Source organism: Grammomys surdaster, unplaced genomic scaffold, assembly GCF_004785775.1.
Source record: "Grammomys surdaster isolate TR1022 unplaced genomic scaffold, NIH_TR_1.0 126612, whole genome shotgun sequence".
NCBI classification, from domain to species: domain Eukaryota; kingdom Metazoa; phylum Chordata; class Mammalia; order Rodentia; family Muridae; genus Grammomys; species Grammomys surdaster.
The window spans coordinates 2,076,211-2,092,601 of record NW_021621401.1 but is presented as its reverse complement, the minus strand read 5'-3'; the positions used below and the strand labels follow the sequence as shown (position 1 = coordinate 2,092,601).

The following is a 16,391-nucleotide window of genomic DNA, read 5'->3' as shown; positions in this document are numbered from 1 at the left end:
GCGGGCGCGCAGACCTCGGGCGGCAGCTCCGGCAGCGCCAGGTGGACCCCGGGGCCCCAGGGCGCCAGCAGCTCCGGGCGCAGTGGGAGTGCGGGCAGCGGCGGCAGCTCAGCTAGGGCGAGCGCCGAGGGCGGCGGCGGCCCGGAGCTCAAGCCCGGCGGTAACCCCGGCAGCGGCGGGTGCGGCAGGGACGCTGCGGGCGGCGGGGTGGGCGGCAGGGACGCGCGAGATCGGCTCAGCCGAGAGTGCAAGCGGCCGCGGTCTCGCCGCGGGTGCGAGCGGGAGCGGGACCACCGCGTCGCCAGCTTGGCCACCGCTACCACCCCAGGACCCAATGCGCGCTGCCTGGGAGCGAGAGCCAAGAGCCCGCTAGGTCCGCCCGGCCAATTGGAGTCGCCTGCAACGCGTACCAGCCAAACACAAGCTGGTGCGCTTGCTGCCTCGGCACCCCAACCAATCATCGTGTCCCGCCATGCTACTGGTGCATACGCGCCCTGGGCGCCCTCTCCTGGTGCTCTGAGAGGCTGCAGTCTCCAGGCCGTGCCGCACCAGTACTGAATGTGTCACCGCTCTGCAATTGTTGCTGTTTATCAATGGTAACACTGAAGTGATACATATTTTCATTCCACTTTCTGTTTTGAAACAAGATGTCCCAGGATGGTATAAATACGAAGAATCTCAGGATGCTGTCCAACTAGAGGCCTTCCTACTTCTTCTTCTTGAGTCCGGAATTATAGACTATCAGGTGAGTAAAGTTGCTTACCTTAGAGGTTGCTTAACTTAGAGCCTAGGACTGAGTTCAATCCGGAGACCCACATAGTGGAAGGAGAGAACCAATTCCTATTAGTTGTCCTCTGACCCCTAAAGCCGTAGCACAAACACACGCACACATACACTAAATAGACAAAATATAAATAAAAGTACTCAAATGCAATGTTTTGGGTTGAGGATACAGCTATGTTGATGAAGTGCTTCCCTAGTTGTATGCAGCTCTGAGTCTAGTCCTCAACCCCACACAAATCAGATACAATGTCTGTAATACCAGAACTTAGGGGAGATGGAGGCAGGAAGATCACAAGAAGCCCAAGTTTATCCTCAACCACATAGCCAAATTCAGGGCTAGTCTGAGCTAGATGAGATCCTGGGAAGGGAAGGGGGGAGATTGGTGACAACTTGCAGTATATATGTTAAAGATCCCAGTAATTCTGAATGACAAATGACAAATGGGTGGGGTTCTGGTAAAGAAAGAAAGAAAGAAAATAAGTAAATAAATAAATAAATAAATAAGAAAGACTCAAGATCTTCATCCTAGCACAGGAGGATCAGGAAACCAAGACTGGCCTCAGCTACACAGCCAGTTTGAGGCTACCTTGAACTGCCCAAGAATCTTCCTCAAAAATGAAATGAAACAGCAAAAGGAGAAAAAAGAAAAAGGAACCAAAATCTTCAAAGTCGGAATTGGAGGACACTGGGTAGATGGCTTCGTGGTTAAGAGCACTTGTTCCTGCAGAGGACCAAGGTTCAAATCCCAACCCCCACTGGGTGTCTCAGTGTCTCATCTGTAACTTCAGTTCTAGTGGATCAAGTGTCCTCTTCCAGCCTCCTTGGGTACCCGACATTCACATGGTGTACACACATACATTCAGGCAAAACATTCAGCACATATAAAACAAGGTTTTAAAAATTAAGAAAAATTTGGAATTGAAATATAGGAACTTTTCTTAAAATAATTAATAGCATGGGGTTGTGGTGGTACATACTTTTAATCCCAGTACTTGGGAGGCAGAAGCAGGTAGATTTCTGAGTTCGAGGCCAGCCTGGTCTACAGAGAGAGTTACAGGACAGCCAGGGCTATAAGAGAAACCTTGTCTCAAACCAAAAAAAAAAAAAAAAAAAAAAACCAAAACCCAATAGCAATAATAATTAGTAATAACAGAATGGTTCTAGGGCTAATGATCCAGATGGGCCTGGGAATGTGCCTGTGACACAGTACCTCTTAGCGTGTTGGAAGCCCTGGACTCCATCTCCAATGTGGAGATATGGGGCTATTATCCATTGACCTCACTGGGAGTAGGCGGTTTGGGCTCACAGTTCTATTCCTCAGTAAGGAGAAAGCCTTGTGAAGGGGAACCCGTCCTGAGATGATGAGGAGGAGCAGGGAGATAATTATTTGAGATGGGGCCTAATTTCACAACCTCCATTTTGAACCCTTACCTGGAGGCCTTGCAGCTCCAAGTGGAAGAAATGAAAACATCCAATAGCATAAGCTAACATGGGACAAGGATGAGTAACTGGCATAAGTGTGTGTGTGTGTGTAAATTTTGAAGTATTCTGTAATCTGGTAAATTTCCAAGAAGCCTTAACTGCTTATATAGGTATTGTTTGTAGGATCTGTGCCCTTCACCATTTAGAGATCAAGTAGAGGGTATTTGTAATTCAGGGGATTTTTTTTTTTTTATTTAGTTGGTATTTGGTTCTGGAGCCTGAATCCAGACTTGTGTTCTGTGACTGAGCTATATCCAGGTCCCTGGTGTCTATAATTGTTTGAGATAGCTAATTTGGTTCATGAAGTTTCTAGGCCATTCTAAACATCTAATCCATAATTTAGCTAAGCATTAATCAAAGAATGTGAAAGTAAATTTATCAAAATTATTAATTCAGTGGTATCTGACCATAACTGTAAATCTTTAGAAAAAATATCTTTGAGCCTGGTGCAGTGGTTTGTGCCTGTAACCCCACCACTTGGGGGATGGAAGCAGGAAGATCAGTGCTGGGGATGGGTGCTAATGCTTTGAACTAATCTGGCCCCCAAATCAGGAATCTGTGTGTCCAAATGCTGAAGGTCCTTTTCCCCAATTGGCTTTTGATCAATCAATAAAGAGCCAATGGCCAATGGTTGGGCAGATAGTCTGAGGTGAGACCTTTAGATTTGCATGGGCTAGGGACTGGGAGAAAGGAGGGAGAGAGATTGCCATGATTTAGGGGGAGATGGATCAGATTTAGAGCTGTAAAAGAAAAATCACCTGAAATGTAGGTGAGAGGGAATGTGGCCCCTGGTGGGGGGGCTGCCCAGAAATAGGGCAGAAAAGCTAGGGGCCACCCAGAGAGAGCCAGGGCAACAAAGATAAAATATAGAATTAGAGAGCGTAAGCCAGAAATACCAGAGGGGAATGTAAATGTGTGCTAGCTGCAGGGAGGATTAGAACTGCCCAGCCTTCTCTCTCTCTCTCTCTCTCTCTCTCTCTCTCTCTCTCTCTCTCTCTATCTGTGTGTGTGTGTGTGTGTGTGTCTTTCATTTGTGAATCTATATAGCTCCTGGGCTGGTGCAAAGACAGCGAGTGACCCAGAGGAGCAAAGCAGTTAACTAAATACCACTACAGATCAGGAGTTCAAAACAAGCCTCAGCTATACAGCAAGTTAGAGCTAGCCTCTAACTTACATAAGTGTAAGATCCTGTCTCAAAATGAAACAAAACAACAACCACCAAAAACAAAAAAAAACAAAAAAACAAAAAAACAAAAAACCAACAGAGTGAAATTGGTTGGTGAATGGAGTTGGCCCAGGCGCCTGATTGCAACCTGACTTTGAGGCCTGGAACCCATAGTAGAAAGGAGAACTGACCCCCAAAAGTTGTCCCTGACCTCCACTTGTGAGCAGTGGTATTCATGCACCCACTGTCACATACAAGCCATACACATGCAAGATAATAGTAAGTCAATTAAACTAGAAACATTTTATTTTCATTATTATTTTATATCCATGGGTGTTTTGCTTGCATGTCTGTCTGTATACTATGTGCATGCAGTGTCCTTATGTCTGTCTGTTTACTATGTGCATGCAGTGTCCTTGGAAGTCAGAGAGGGGGTCGGAGCCCTTGAGGTTGCAGAGAGTTGAGAATCACCATGTGAGTGCTGGGAACTGAACTTGGGTGTCCTCTAGGAAAGCAGCAAGTGCTCTTAAGCACAGAGCCATCCCTCCAGACCCCAACTTTTTTTTTTTGAGATAGGGGGTCACACTGTGTAGCCTTGAACTTTGAATCCTCATGCCTGAGCTTTTCAGCCTTCCTGCCTCCCCCTTTCAAGGTTAGAATGCAGCCATCCCACCCAGCCTCTTCAACAATGTTAGCAGATGGATTACAAATTAAAACAAGTTATAAAACATTCTTTTGCATGGAAAAAAAAAAGGAAAAAACCTCCCTACATCCTAGACCCCCAAGACCTCAGAATGTGACTATTTAGAGGTAGGTCTTTCTTTTTCACTGCTAGAGCTCAAACCCTGGATCTGGAGCATTCCAGGCAGTACTGAGGTACATACCCAGTTGAAAGACCCCTAAATTGGATATGTGTTGTTTTTTTTTCCCACTAGACTGTGACCAAATGATACTCCTCCCTAGGGACAGGTTTTAAGTCTGTTTCTCTGTCTTCCATTTGGAGTCTTGACACAGAGCCACACGGTTGCTTGATGAGCCAATAAAGATGAAATGAGACACCATGTGCCACCCTTCCTGAAATCAGCATCCCTCTACATCACACAGAGGCAGACGAGGAATCACATGACTTTTATTAATACTTTAGCCCAGAGGAGACCAGGACAGGACAGTGCCCTGGGCAAGAATTGAGATCCTCCTGCTGCCATCCTCTGACCAGGCTCTAATGCAGAGACCCTCAGGGTAGGCAGGGGATAGGTTCCTTTCAGCATTTCCCAGAAGGACAGTGTCCTGGGGAGAGGCAGAACAGGGTCAGGGCACGGGTGATGTCTCTTGGGATCATCACTCAGTAGTCTAAGGTCTTGGAGCCTACTATCCTGCCAAGGTCTGGGGACACCTGAGTGGAGTCTATGAGCCACTGTGACCTCTCTTACCTCTGTAACCATTTCCCAGCTGGCTGTTGGTATATGTCTTCACTTCAGGATCCCCTACAACATGGACCACAAAACAGGACATGTGGGACACCAGGGGACTTCTGCCTTCTTATAGCTCCTTTACCCCAGGCTCATGGAGATATTCACTCACCTAAGTGCTCCAGACGCAGCTCTGACCTCAGCTGCCCACTGGGCCCTGGCAGAGAGGGGTTAGGGCCACTAAACTACATACCCCTGGGTCCCCTTCTTTTCCTCCAAATTTCAGTACCACATTCAGGCTTGGGCTCAGCTCCCCCCACCCCAGTCTTATGTTTTCCTTTTCAATCTCTCCTGTACCCTCATACCATTCCCCCAGCCATGAGTATGTGCCCTCTCCCCTACTCCCCCACAGCTGTGTGTTAGGCCTGGACTCAGGGCCCTAATACTGTCTACCCACCCTAATTCACACACCCCATTTACCTGCCTGGACCCCAGGACCTGTATATCCATATCCTGGATTCATTCCAGCCCCCCAGGGCTGGAAGGCCCCAGCCTGACCTGTAAGAGAACTAGAGTAGGTACAGTATCCCCCAGAACTGGGCACTCAGGAGGCCCCAGTCCTCTGGACTTTTGAACACTCTTGACTGCCCATGCTGGGTGGTGGTTGTTGTTACTGTTTTTATTGTTGTTGTTGTTGTTATTACTATTTACCATGTCTCTCAAGTGTTGGAACTGTTGCTTTAGGGTAGAGAAGAGTCTCCTCCCTGAGTCCTGCAAAGGATCAGTTTGTTATTCCTATCTGGCTGCTGACTATGGCCCATCCTCTTCCTCGATGTTTCTGGTACCCTGGGTCCAACTCACCATTCCTAAAGCCATTGGCTCTGAGGAACCCTGGAGGGTGAAAGAGAAGGTTTAGAGGGGGTGGTGCTCACAACCTTCCTGTCCCCTATCTCAATCCCCCGTCCCGTCCCCTCCCCAGGCACCTGATTGCAGGGTATCTGGCAAAATTCCAGCTTCCAGAGCTCCATTCCCATAACGGAAACCTGCATGAGAGAGACTGAAGCAGGGAGGGCCAGGGCAGGGCAGCCAGGATGCCAGCTCTCAGCAAAGCTATACAGAAAGATTAACTCAGATTGCAGAGCCAGAGCGCCCCCTGGTGGTGCACTCATGTAATACTTGGGAGGCTGATGCTGATGAGAGGGCTAAGAGATGGACTGAGTGTGATTTTCTAGAAGCCACATAAAGGTGATGACCCCATACAGTTGTCCTCTGAGCCCCATATGTATGTCACGGCACACTCACCACTCGCTCATAACAATACGTTTTTGGAAATAGTAAAAAGGCCTAGCATGGTGGTGCACACCTTTAATCCCAGCTCTCAGGAGGCAGAGACAGGCAGATCTCTGAGTTCTAGGCCAGCCTGATCTACAGAGTGAGATCCAGGACAACCAAGGCTACATAGTGAGATTCTGTCTAAACAAACCAAAAAAGGAGGAGGCAGAGGAGGAGGAAGAGGAGGAAGAAGAGGAGGAAGATGAAGAAGAAGATGAAGAAGAAGAAGAGGAGGAGGAGGAGGAGGAGGAAGAGGAGGAGGAAGAGGAAGAAGAAGAAGGCAGAAACAGGAGAGAGGAGAAGCCAGAATAAGTAGAGAGAGCCTGCCCATAGGATAGATTTGCTTGAGCCCGGGAGGCCATTTTTGAGGGCTCACCAACTTTCTGCAGCTTGAGGCCACCACGGAAGCCTGAGGGGAAAGAAGACTGTGGGTCAGACATGACCCTGGACTTTCCCTCCCCTCTTCTGGTGGTGGAAGGAAAAGAAAGAGATGCAGAGATGGGAGGGGAGAGGAAGCAGCCTTCTCACCCAGTTCTGCTCCAGCTCCATAGCCGTCGAAGGGCTGGTAACCTGTGAAAAGGCGGAGATCAGAGATGGAGGGTAGAGACCTTCTGATCTCCTTAGAGGCCACATATTGTTTAGGGAGCCTTGAGGAAGAGGCAGGAACTGGCCCTGTTTACATGGAATAGAAACACAGGAAGACCTCAGCAACAAGAGACTTTGAGGGTAGACTGTAGGAGGGCCTTCCTGGCCTTAGGGTACCCAGTGAGGCAGCTTGAGGACAGGGTGGTGGATGCCCTGATACCCAGAGACAGGCAGAGAGAAGCTGAGGGTTTGTCCCTCTGAGATTCAGGACTTGGAGACATAGGTACCTGCTTTCTGAGGCTTCAGTCCCCACTGGATGGCTGGGGTTGGTGCTACAATGAGGGAGACAGAAATGAGCCAAGGCCTCTCTGAGCTTCAGTTCAGATGATATGACACCAGAACATGTAGCCAGGCCCAGACCCTCCCAGAGACACATGCCTCCTGGTGCCGCCTTACCCTCAAGCTCCACACTGACCTGGGAATTTACCGTTCTGCACTGGGGCTGGGAGCTGGGATTTCAGGCCCCAGCCACCTCCTGTATCTGAAGGGACTGGCGTGGGAGGCCTGTGGAGGAGCTGTGCTGGAGAAATCCCACCATTGCAGGGACCTAGGGAGGGAGACAGTGAGGAACTGGCTGCAAGTAGCTGTTTACCCTGTGCCGCTCAGGACACTGTGCCAGGACAAGCCATGGTTTGCAGTGGCTCCCAGGCATTCCCAGCATCCTCTGGAGATACCTACTAGGTGTGACAGAGCCCGGCTTCTGTGGGCCATGCTGCTCAGGGGGATGAGGAAGCTCACATAGGCAAAAGGCTCTGGCCATCAGCCACCTAACCCCTCTCCCCCCCAGCTATGCTGTCTGACCCCTCTCAACTGGATAGAGCACTCACCTGGCTGGGCGGCCATGCCATTTCCATTGTTGTATCCTGGAGAAGAAAGGAGGTAAGGAAGGGCAGGGTGGGGTAGGTCTGCGGCAGAGGCAGGGGAGACCAGAGGCAGAGGTGCAGGCACCTCTCACTTGCCTGTCTTTGGAGGTTTCATCCCCACTCCCAAGCCTGGGGGAGACAGAATTGATCACAAATACACCCTTCCCTAGTAATGAAACTTCTGGCCCCCAGCACTCACCTGGCGGGATCCCCAGCCTGTTCCCTGGTAGGTATCCTGGGAGGAAGGAAGGTTATGCAGGCAGGGCCTACATCATGGGTGGGAATACAGAGGAAGGCAGGAAGAGAGACAGAAAGGGCTTCACCTGGCTTCAGAAGTTTCCCAGCCTCTCCCAGTCTTGAGGTGATAGGAGCAGGGTATGGGGACCCCACCTTGCCCCTGCCCCTTCCCAGGACCATCTGGCTTGTTTGTTTCCCTTACCTGGCCATGGTCCCTGACCTTGGAAGGCTCTAGGTCCCAACCCGTTTCTGTACCCTATGAAGAAAAATGGAATTACCCTTCCTCTAAAGACCTTTCTTCTCATCTCTGTCTACCTTGTGGTCTACAGCACCTCCACTCCTCTTCCTGGTCCATAGCTGATGGGAACTGCAATGTCTATTGGCCAGAGGGAGATAAAGGGCAGAAGTGTGCTCTTCTGGTTTTGCAGAAGCCATGGGGTCCCTCAGATAGGGCCTAGAGTGAGTATTCATTTGCTCCTCTCTCCCAGCCCCACCCCACCCCCACCCCCAGCCCCTAGTATCTGCTTATTACCATTCTGTACTGGGAGCAAAAGGGTGGAGCTAAAGTTAGGGAGGAAGGGACTTTAGCCTCCCTAAAGACTCAGGCCAGAAACCAGAGACTCCTTTGGACCTTCCTTTACAGACCTGCAAGGGGACAGTGACAGAGGAGCTGGACACAACCTCCCTTACCCAGCTGGGTCCCAAGCCCATGGACATTCCATAATCCTGGAAATACAGAGGGAGGGGAGATTAAAAGGGGGAGAAGAATTTAGGGCTAGTGGCCAGGCAGAAAGACAGGTTAGATCTGGGCTCACCTAGTTTCTGAGCCTTCGAGTCTGGTCCATAACCTGAAAGAAATACAGGGTACCGGTGAGAGCTGCTGGGCTGGCTGCCTCTGGGCCTCGTAAGCCGGGCCCTGCTCCTACCTTGTCCGTAGCCATTTTGAGCAGCAGGGGCTGCAGGAGGAGAGGGAGATGCTATCAGTGGACCACGGAAGCAAAGGCCAGGTGGAGGGGTCCTTTAGTGTCCCTTACCTCCTCCCCAGCTCAGGATCCCCACTGGTTCTACTGATTCACATACTCTCTTCCACTTAGGCACTAAGGCTGGCTTCTCCTTGGAGTCAAGCACAGGAACTGCACCCACCCCCACCCCATGAGCTTAAGGACCAAGGATGGTGAGGGCAGAGACAGAAAGGGCATACATAGGCTCTCCTCACCTGGTTTCTGAGGCTTCCCACCGACTCCTACATCTGTCAAGAGACCGTTGTGTCAGGAACCCCCTCAACCCTCTTCCTGATGCCTGCCCCTAGCCCTTCTCCCCATCTGCCCAGTTTGCCAATATCCTTGACCAGAAGACCACACCTGGCAGGGCATCCAGTCTATTTCCATTCCCATATCCTGAGGAGAAAAGGGAGTGGGGTGAGATGGGGCCCTCAAGAGGATGCAGTCTCCAAGACAGGCAGGGAAATGAGAGGACTTTCCTCTCCCCTGGACTCCTAGGCGTCCAGCTAGGAGGCTTCATTCCCCTTCCAGGTCTGTGAAGGAAGACACAGACTCCAAGCCTCAGGATAGACCACTCGTCTGTCGACCACTGAATCAGGCCTCTGTGGTCCCAGTTCCAGACCTCTACGAGGCCTGTCTTTGCCTTACAGTCTTCACCTGGCTGGCTGGGATCCTGTTCCAGGAAAGGCCCCAGCTGCCAGCCCATTGCCTTAAAGAGAGATGGGGGGCCTGGAGTGAGCAGGGCTGGAAGGGGGGGAGGGAGGGAGGGAGGGAGGGAGAGAGGGCGGGAGGAGTGGTGTGCTGTGGTGTTTATGGATTCAGGAGTGCATGGTCAGGGCATAGGGATGGTTCATTTTTTGTCACCTTGACACAAGCCTAGAGTTTCTGGGAAGAGGGCCTCTGAATTGAGAGAATGCCTGCATTGAATTGGCCTGCAGGACATTTTCCTGATTGGTGATTGATGTGGAAGGGTCCAGTTCACTGTGGACAGTGCTATGTCCTGTGTATACTGTGTATAAGAAAGTAGGCTGGGGCTGGAGAGATGGCTCAGTGGTTAAGAACACTGACTGCTCTTCCAGAGTTCCTGAGTTCAATTCCCAGCAACCACATGGTGGCTTACAACCATCTGTAATGGGATCTGATGCCCTCTTCTGGTGTGTCTGAAGACAGCTACAGTGTACTCATATACATAAATAAATAAATCTTTAAAAATAAATGAAAGAATTAAAAAGAAAGAGAGAGAAAGGAAGAAAGAAAGAAAGAAAAGAGAGAGAGAGAGAGAGAGAGAGAGAGAGAGAGAGAGAGAAGGTGGAGGAAGCCAGGAGGAGCGAGGCAGTAAGCAGCACTCCTCCATGGGCTCTGCTTCAGTGCCTGCCCCTCTCTTGTCCCATCTTCCCTTTATGAAAGACTGTGAGTATTTAAGACTAAGTTTCCTCCCTGAGTTGCTTTGGTCATGGTGTTTTATCACAGTAATAGAAACCTAAACTAAGGCAGGGGCAGACCCAAAGTAGGTAAGACTCACCTGGCTTCTGGGGTTTCCTGCCCTCTCCAAAACCTGTAGGAGACATACACAGCTGGTGAACCCTGCTTGCTCACCCCCACTGCACCCTCATACACATACAAAAGTCTCCCAGTCCGCCCTGGCCCCTGCCTCTACCTGCTCCAATTCTGTTCTGGGCTGCCAGGCCTGTGTGAAAAGGAAAGTAGGATTTGGGGTTCAGCAGAGGGGAAGGGGAAGGTCTCTCGTATAAAACTAGGAACGGAGAATCCTGGAGGCCTGCTTTCAGCAACCTCTCAATTTTGTATCAAATCTTCCCTTCTGTGGCCTGGAAACACAGGACACCCAGATGTGGGTCCCTCAGGTCCCTATCTTACCAGGTTGGGCTCCCAGTCCAGTCCCATTCCCAAACCCTGGGGAACAAGAGGGAGCCAGCACTAAACTTGGGAGGAGACAGAGTCATTGGCGGGAGTGACTGGGGCTTTGCTTGCACTCCAAAGCAAGAGAGAGAAATGAGGAGCAGGTGAGGACTCAGGAACACCTTCCTCAGAACCCTAGTGCCCTGGCTCTGATCTCTCCCAGTTCCCTCATGCTCTCACCTGGCTGGGCTCCAACTCCTGGGAAGGCCCCAGCCCCTAGTCCGTTCCCATTGCTAAACCCTGGAAGACATCAGGAAGGAGTAAGGGAGGCCAGGCTATGTGGGGGCCAGTGAGCTGCCGAGGGACACTGGCACAGGGCAGACCTCACCTGGCTTTGGAGGTTTCATGCCCTCTGTGGTACCTGAGAAAGACATAGGGACCAGGTGAGGAAGTAAGAGCTCCCCAAAACCCCAACCTTAGCACATACCCCAACTCCTCCTCCCATCCCTCCTTTACCTGGTCCATGGCCATTCTGCGCTGAGGGACCTGTGGGAAAGAGAAGGATGTACAAGGGACAAAAGGCCCACAGTAAGTCCCCTCTTGATGGCCAGGTAGAAATCTAGGGTTCCTGATGACTTCCTTGTGCTCCCCATCACTGACTGGCCCTGTCCTTCAAATCCCAGGAGGGCAAAGCAGGTTGTAGGCATGTGGACTCCACTCCGGAGCCCACCACCATCACCTGGCTGGGCTCCCAGGCCAAATCCATTCCCCTTCCCGAATTCTGGGGGCACAGAAGGGTGTGGCTGAACAGAGGGACACTCAGGGCTCTAGAAGAGATAGACAAACATGTCAGAACAAGGTTTACCTGGTGTCTGGGGCTTCACACCTTCATAGCCTGGAGGAAAGACAGAGCAAGATGAGGGGCCTGGACTCCTATTTGAGGACGTCCTAAGGAGCCCAGCCCTGCTCCTACCTGGTTTGTAGCCATTCTGAGACTCAGGGCCTAGTTGGGGTAAAGCAAGAGATTCTGAACGTGAGGCCTTTCTCTGCCCAAGTCCTGGAGCTCTGTCACCAGCCACCCACAGACAGTTGTACATGGGTCTTAGGGGCAGTCATACTGTGTGCTGGCTCCTTATACCTTCCTTGCTTTCCTTGCCCCATCCTGAAGCATTGAGTCCTAGTGTCTTCTCACTGTGCCCCTAATGGCCTCTGGGTATTTAGACCTTCATTGCATATGGTGGCCCTGCCTGAGCTTCTGTTGCCCCCAGATCTAGACCTGGCAGTCCCTCACATTCTGTCCCTCGTCTGTTCTCTGCTGCTTCTCGGTCTCTTCCTGGGTTCCTTTCTTCTGCTCATGTTCTAGAAGGTGATGGTTCTATCGTCTGTTGTGATGGGCTTTTAACCTTCTTGGGTCTTGCCTCTCTAAAACTCTGGAGGCCATATCTAGTTGCCTGGGTCCTTCTTTGTGTATCACAACCAAACAAAACCAAAACAACAACAACAAAAAAAAAAACCTTCCTCCTCTTTCATCAATACTATGTCCTGCCCTGTTGGTCCCTCGCCATTTCTAGAGCCCACAACTTCTTTCTGTGGACCTCTCTTCAATGTTCCTCAAGCCTTCACCAATTTTTAGTGGACCACAGCCTACTCCTCTGCTTCTGCTTCTGCTCTAGAATGCTCATGGTGGCTCTTGTGACAGCTTTAGTACCATGCTGTTGTCCTATCTGCCTTCCCAGCATACCTTAGGCTTCTATACCTGGCTAGCCCAGAATGGGTGTGGTTTGTTGACCCAGTGTTTCTGCTTTCCAGTTAAGCTGGAAAGCAAGCAGCTGGGTCTCACCTGGCTTCTGGGGTCTTAGTCCTCCTCCAAGGCCTAGGGAAGGAGAGAGACTTTTAAGCCTCCACATTAGCACTCCCATCCAGGGGTGCTTGAAAAATCACAGTGTTTCACCTGGCTGGGCTCCAGTTCCTGGGAAGGTTCCGGCTCCCTGCCCATTTCCGTTCCCAAGTCCTGGGGAGACCATGAAAAGAAATGAGATTGAGTCTGGGAGAAATGCAGCTGTACATGAGCGAGGATGGGCGCAGCAAGAGTCTCACCTGGCTTCTGGGCTTTTCCAACTCCTCCAAAGCCTGAAGAGATAGATGTAGAGGTGGGTGCCCCATCTCTGGGCCAGCTTGTTTCTAGAAACTCAGCCCAGGATACCCTGCATCTGTCCCTGTCCTTGTCTCCCTTTTACCTGCTCCAAAGCCATTCTGAACTGCAGGACCTGATTGGGAGAAGAGGGAGTAGGCATAGAACTATGGACGCACCTTAAGGACTGTGAAGCTGCTGTTCAGCTCTTGGCTCGGTCTGCTTTGCCCGTAGACCTGTTCCACCCGCTTTAAATTCTTTCCCAGTTGTCTGTCTGTCTGTCTGTCTGTCTGTTTGTTTGTTTTGAGACAGGGCCTCATTATATGTAGCCCTAACTGGTCTGGAACTCTCTATATAGAATAGGCTGTCCATGAACTCACAGACATATGCCTGTTTTTACCTTCTGAGTGCTGGGATTAAAGGCCTTCATCACTATGTTTAGCTTTGTTTTACTTTCAAGACAATGTTACTTGTAGCTGAGGCTGGGCCTCTAACTCACTATTAGCCTAGAGTGTCCTTGATAGACGGTCTCTACTTCCCAAGTGCTAGCATTGTACTACCAGGCTCTGCTTTGTTACTTGACTAGCCTGGAATTCACCATGTCTTCCAGACTGACCTGGAACTCTTGATTCTCCTGTCTTGGCCCCTGAGCACAGAGGTTACAGGTGTAAGCCACCATGCCCTTGAATTTGAGCTCCATGGTGTCCATAGGGCAAGGTCTGGCTGAGGGATGAACTTGGGAGAGGAGTCAGGTGAGTGAGTTCCTAGACACCCTGGCTTCAGATCCCCAGGCAGGGCCCTGGACCTGCCACCATCCATGTGCTTACCTGACTGGGCACCCAGGGTATTTCCATGGCCAAATCCTAAGGAGAAAAGTGACTGTGAGCAGTGGGTTTGCGGAGGGCTTGGGAGTAAAAGGTCTCAGGTGGGGGAGACAGAGCCAAGAGGACAATGGGATGAACAGGTGCCTGCTCACCTGGCTTCTGAGGCTTCATGACAGCTCCCAAGCCTGTGGGAAGACCCAGGGAAACTGACTCTCTCTCTCTCTCTCTCTCTCTCTCTCTCTCTCTCTCTCTCTCTCTCTCTCTCTCTCTGCACTAGAGGTTATTTGAGGCTCCGTGCACACTGGGGAAGTGCTCTTCCCACTAAGCTGTACCCCATGGTTTTATTTATTTTAATCTATTTTAAAATTCTTTGACAATTTTGTTCATGTATTTAATGGATTTGGTTATTTTCACACACACACACACACACACACACACACACACACACTCAGAGAGAGAGAAAAAAAATCATTACCTTCTCTTATCCCCTTCCCATTCTCTTCCCACTATTTTGGGGACAGAGTTTCTTGTTTTGTTTTTGTTTTTGTTTTCTGGGTAGCATTGGCTGTCCTGAAACTCTGTAGACCAGGCTGGCCTTGGACTCAGAGGTCCGCCTGCCTCTGTCTCAAGGGCTGGGATTAAAGGCGTGCACCACCAGTTTACTTTTATATGCATTTACTGAGAAGATCTCACTCTGCAGTCCTACCTGGCCTGAAGCTCTCTCTATATACATATATTAGGCTGACCCAGAACTCATAGAAATCCACCTGCCTCTGCCTCCTAGGCACTGGTATTAAAGGTACCACACCAGGGCCCGGAAATCAGCTTTTCTTCTCCCAATCCATGGCTTCCCCTAGATTATCCCTTGCCCTCATCTCCAGATCTCCAGTTCCCTCATGCTCTCACCTGGCTGGGCTCCAACTCCTGGGAAGGCCCCAGCCCCTAGTCCGTTCCCATTGCTGAACCCTGGAAGACATCAGGAAGGAGTAAGGGAGGCCAGGCTATGTGGGGGCCAGTGAGCTGCCGAGGGACACTGGCACAGGGCAGACCTCACCTGGCTTTGGAGGTTTCATGCCCTCTGTGGTACCTGAGAAAGACATAGGGACCAGGTGAGGAAGTAAGAGCTCCCCAAAACCCCAACCTTAGCACATACCCCAACTCCTCCTCCCATCCCTCCTTTACCTGGTCCAAGGCCATTCTGAGGTGCAGGGACTGTGGGTAGAGAGAGGCAGAGGCTACAGCCTGGCTGGTAGGAGGCTAGACTGAAGTGGTCTGGACCACTCTCATGGTATCTCTACCCAAGACAATTGTGTCCCAAGCCTCCAGCAGTTCTCTTAGGGAACATGCCCAAAGATCAGCCCAAGAAACCATCCCTAGACTGGGTACTACTTCTCAAGCAGTATGCCTGGCAGGGCAGTGAAGGGAGCTGATCTTGGGAGGCAATGCAGAGACAGAGCTGGGGACAAGGAGAGCTGGAACTAGAGATGACAGAGCTGAGCTGGGGATACAGCATCACAGGGAGAAAAACAAACAAACAAACAAACAAAACAAAACCAGTGCAGAAGAAAGGCACCTGGTTTCTGAGGTTTCATGCCCCTACCTGGGCCAGAGAGAGACATAAGAAGATTGGTATTCCTGTCCTCAAATGAAAACTGTGCCCTGAGCCCTCTTCACCACCTGCACCCCCACAGTCCCTGCCCAGTTACTCTCACCTGGCAGACTTCCTGCCTTAGGAGATGTACTGATGCCCAAGCCATTTCTGCCATTAAATCCTGGGGAGAAAGTGGTAGGGCATGGGTAGGCATATCTGAGGGACGGAGGGCACCATGGGAAGAGATGGAGCTAAGACGTGGGCAGGGCGGATCTTTAAGCCCCCCAGCTTGGAGAGTTTCTCTCCTCCCAGGCCGGGGTCAGATGGAGAGCTGAGCCCTGCCTTCATCTGTAACCAACCTCTCTCCTTTTGTCCCCAGTGGTCCTTACCTGGCTGAGCGCCCATTCCTCGAGAGGCTCCAGCTCCCAGCCCAGGTCCATATCCTGGGATGAAAGAGCCAGAGAGAAGAATAAAGAGGGCTTGGGGACATCAGACTGAGGAAGAGCAGGCATGGAGAGAGAGCACTCACCTGATTTCTGGGGCTTCACAACCCTTCCAAAGCCTGAGGAGAGATGATGGGACCCCTGGGACTGAGCCTCCTCCTGGGTTCTCTGTTCCATATCCATTGTGAACTAATGGGCCTGAGGTGGTGCCTGGGGTACAGCTGGAGTAGCAGTAAGAAGGGGTGCCCTGATCTCTCCTCCCACACCTGATACCAGAAGCTACCATGCCTCCTGTCTTCCTTTTCTAAGCCAGCAGTTCTAGTTCCTTGAGGTTCAGGGGAATTAACCTAGTGGCACTGTACCCTCAAACAGGAAAACCCCCATTTTCCTACACCTCAGAAATAGGATGCTATACTTGGGAAAGGCCCTGCTTCTAGACCAATGATGCCATTACCAAACACCACAGAGGCAGGGTAGGGGAGTTAGGGAGGCTCTGGGGATGGGAGTCGGGGGCTGCAGAGGTTGGGGGAAAAAAACAGGTAGCATCTGAGAAGGGCTCACCTGGCTTTGGAGGTTCCATACCGCCTCCAACGCCTGAGAAAAAGGTGAAGGTCACAGGATTCCCCCT

The 16,391-nt window shown here is 50.9% G+C and overlaps 1 protein-coding gene across 1 annotated transcript in view; it reads left to right on the top strand.

Annotated features, from left to right (window-relative positions):
* The first annotated feature begins 7,664 nt into the window (after positions 1-7,664).
* Positions 7,665-16,391, top strand: part of Pkmyt1 (protein kinase, membrane associated tyrosine/threonine 1) — a 27,221-nt gene continuing 18,494 nt past the window's right edge. The window contains exon 1 of the mRNA XM_028760992.1: positions 7,665-7,695. The gene's annotated coding sequence lies outside the window, so the exon portion shown is untranslated. The remainder of the gene's footprint in view (positions 7,696-16,391) is intronic.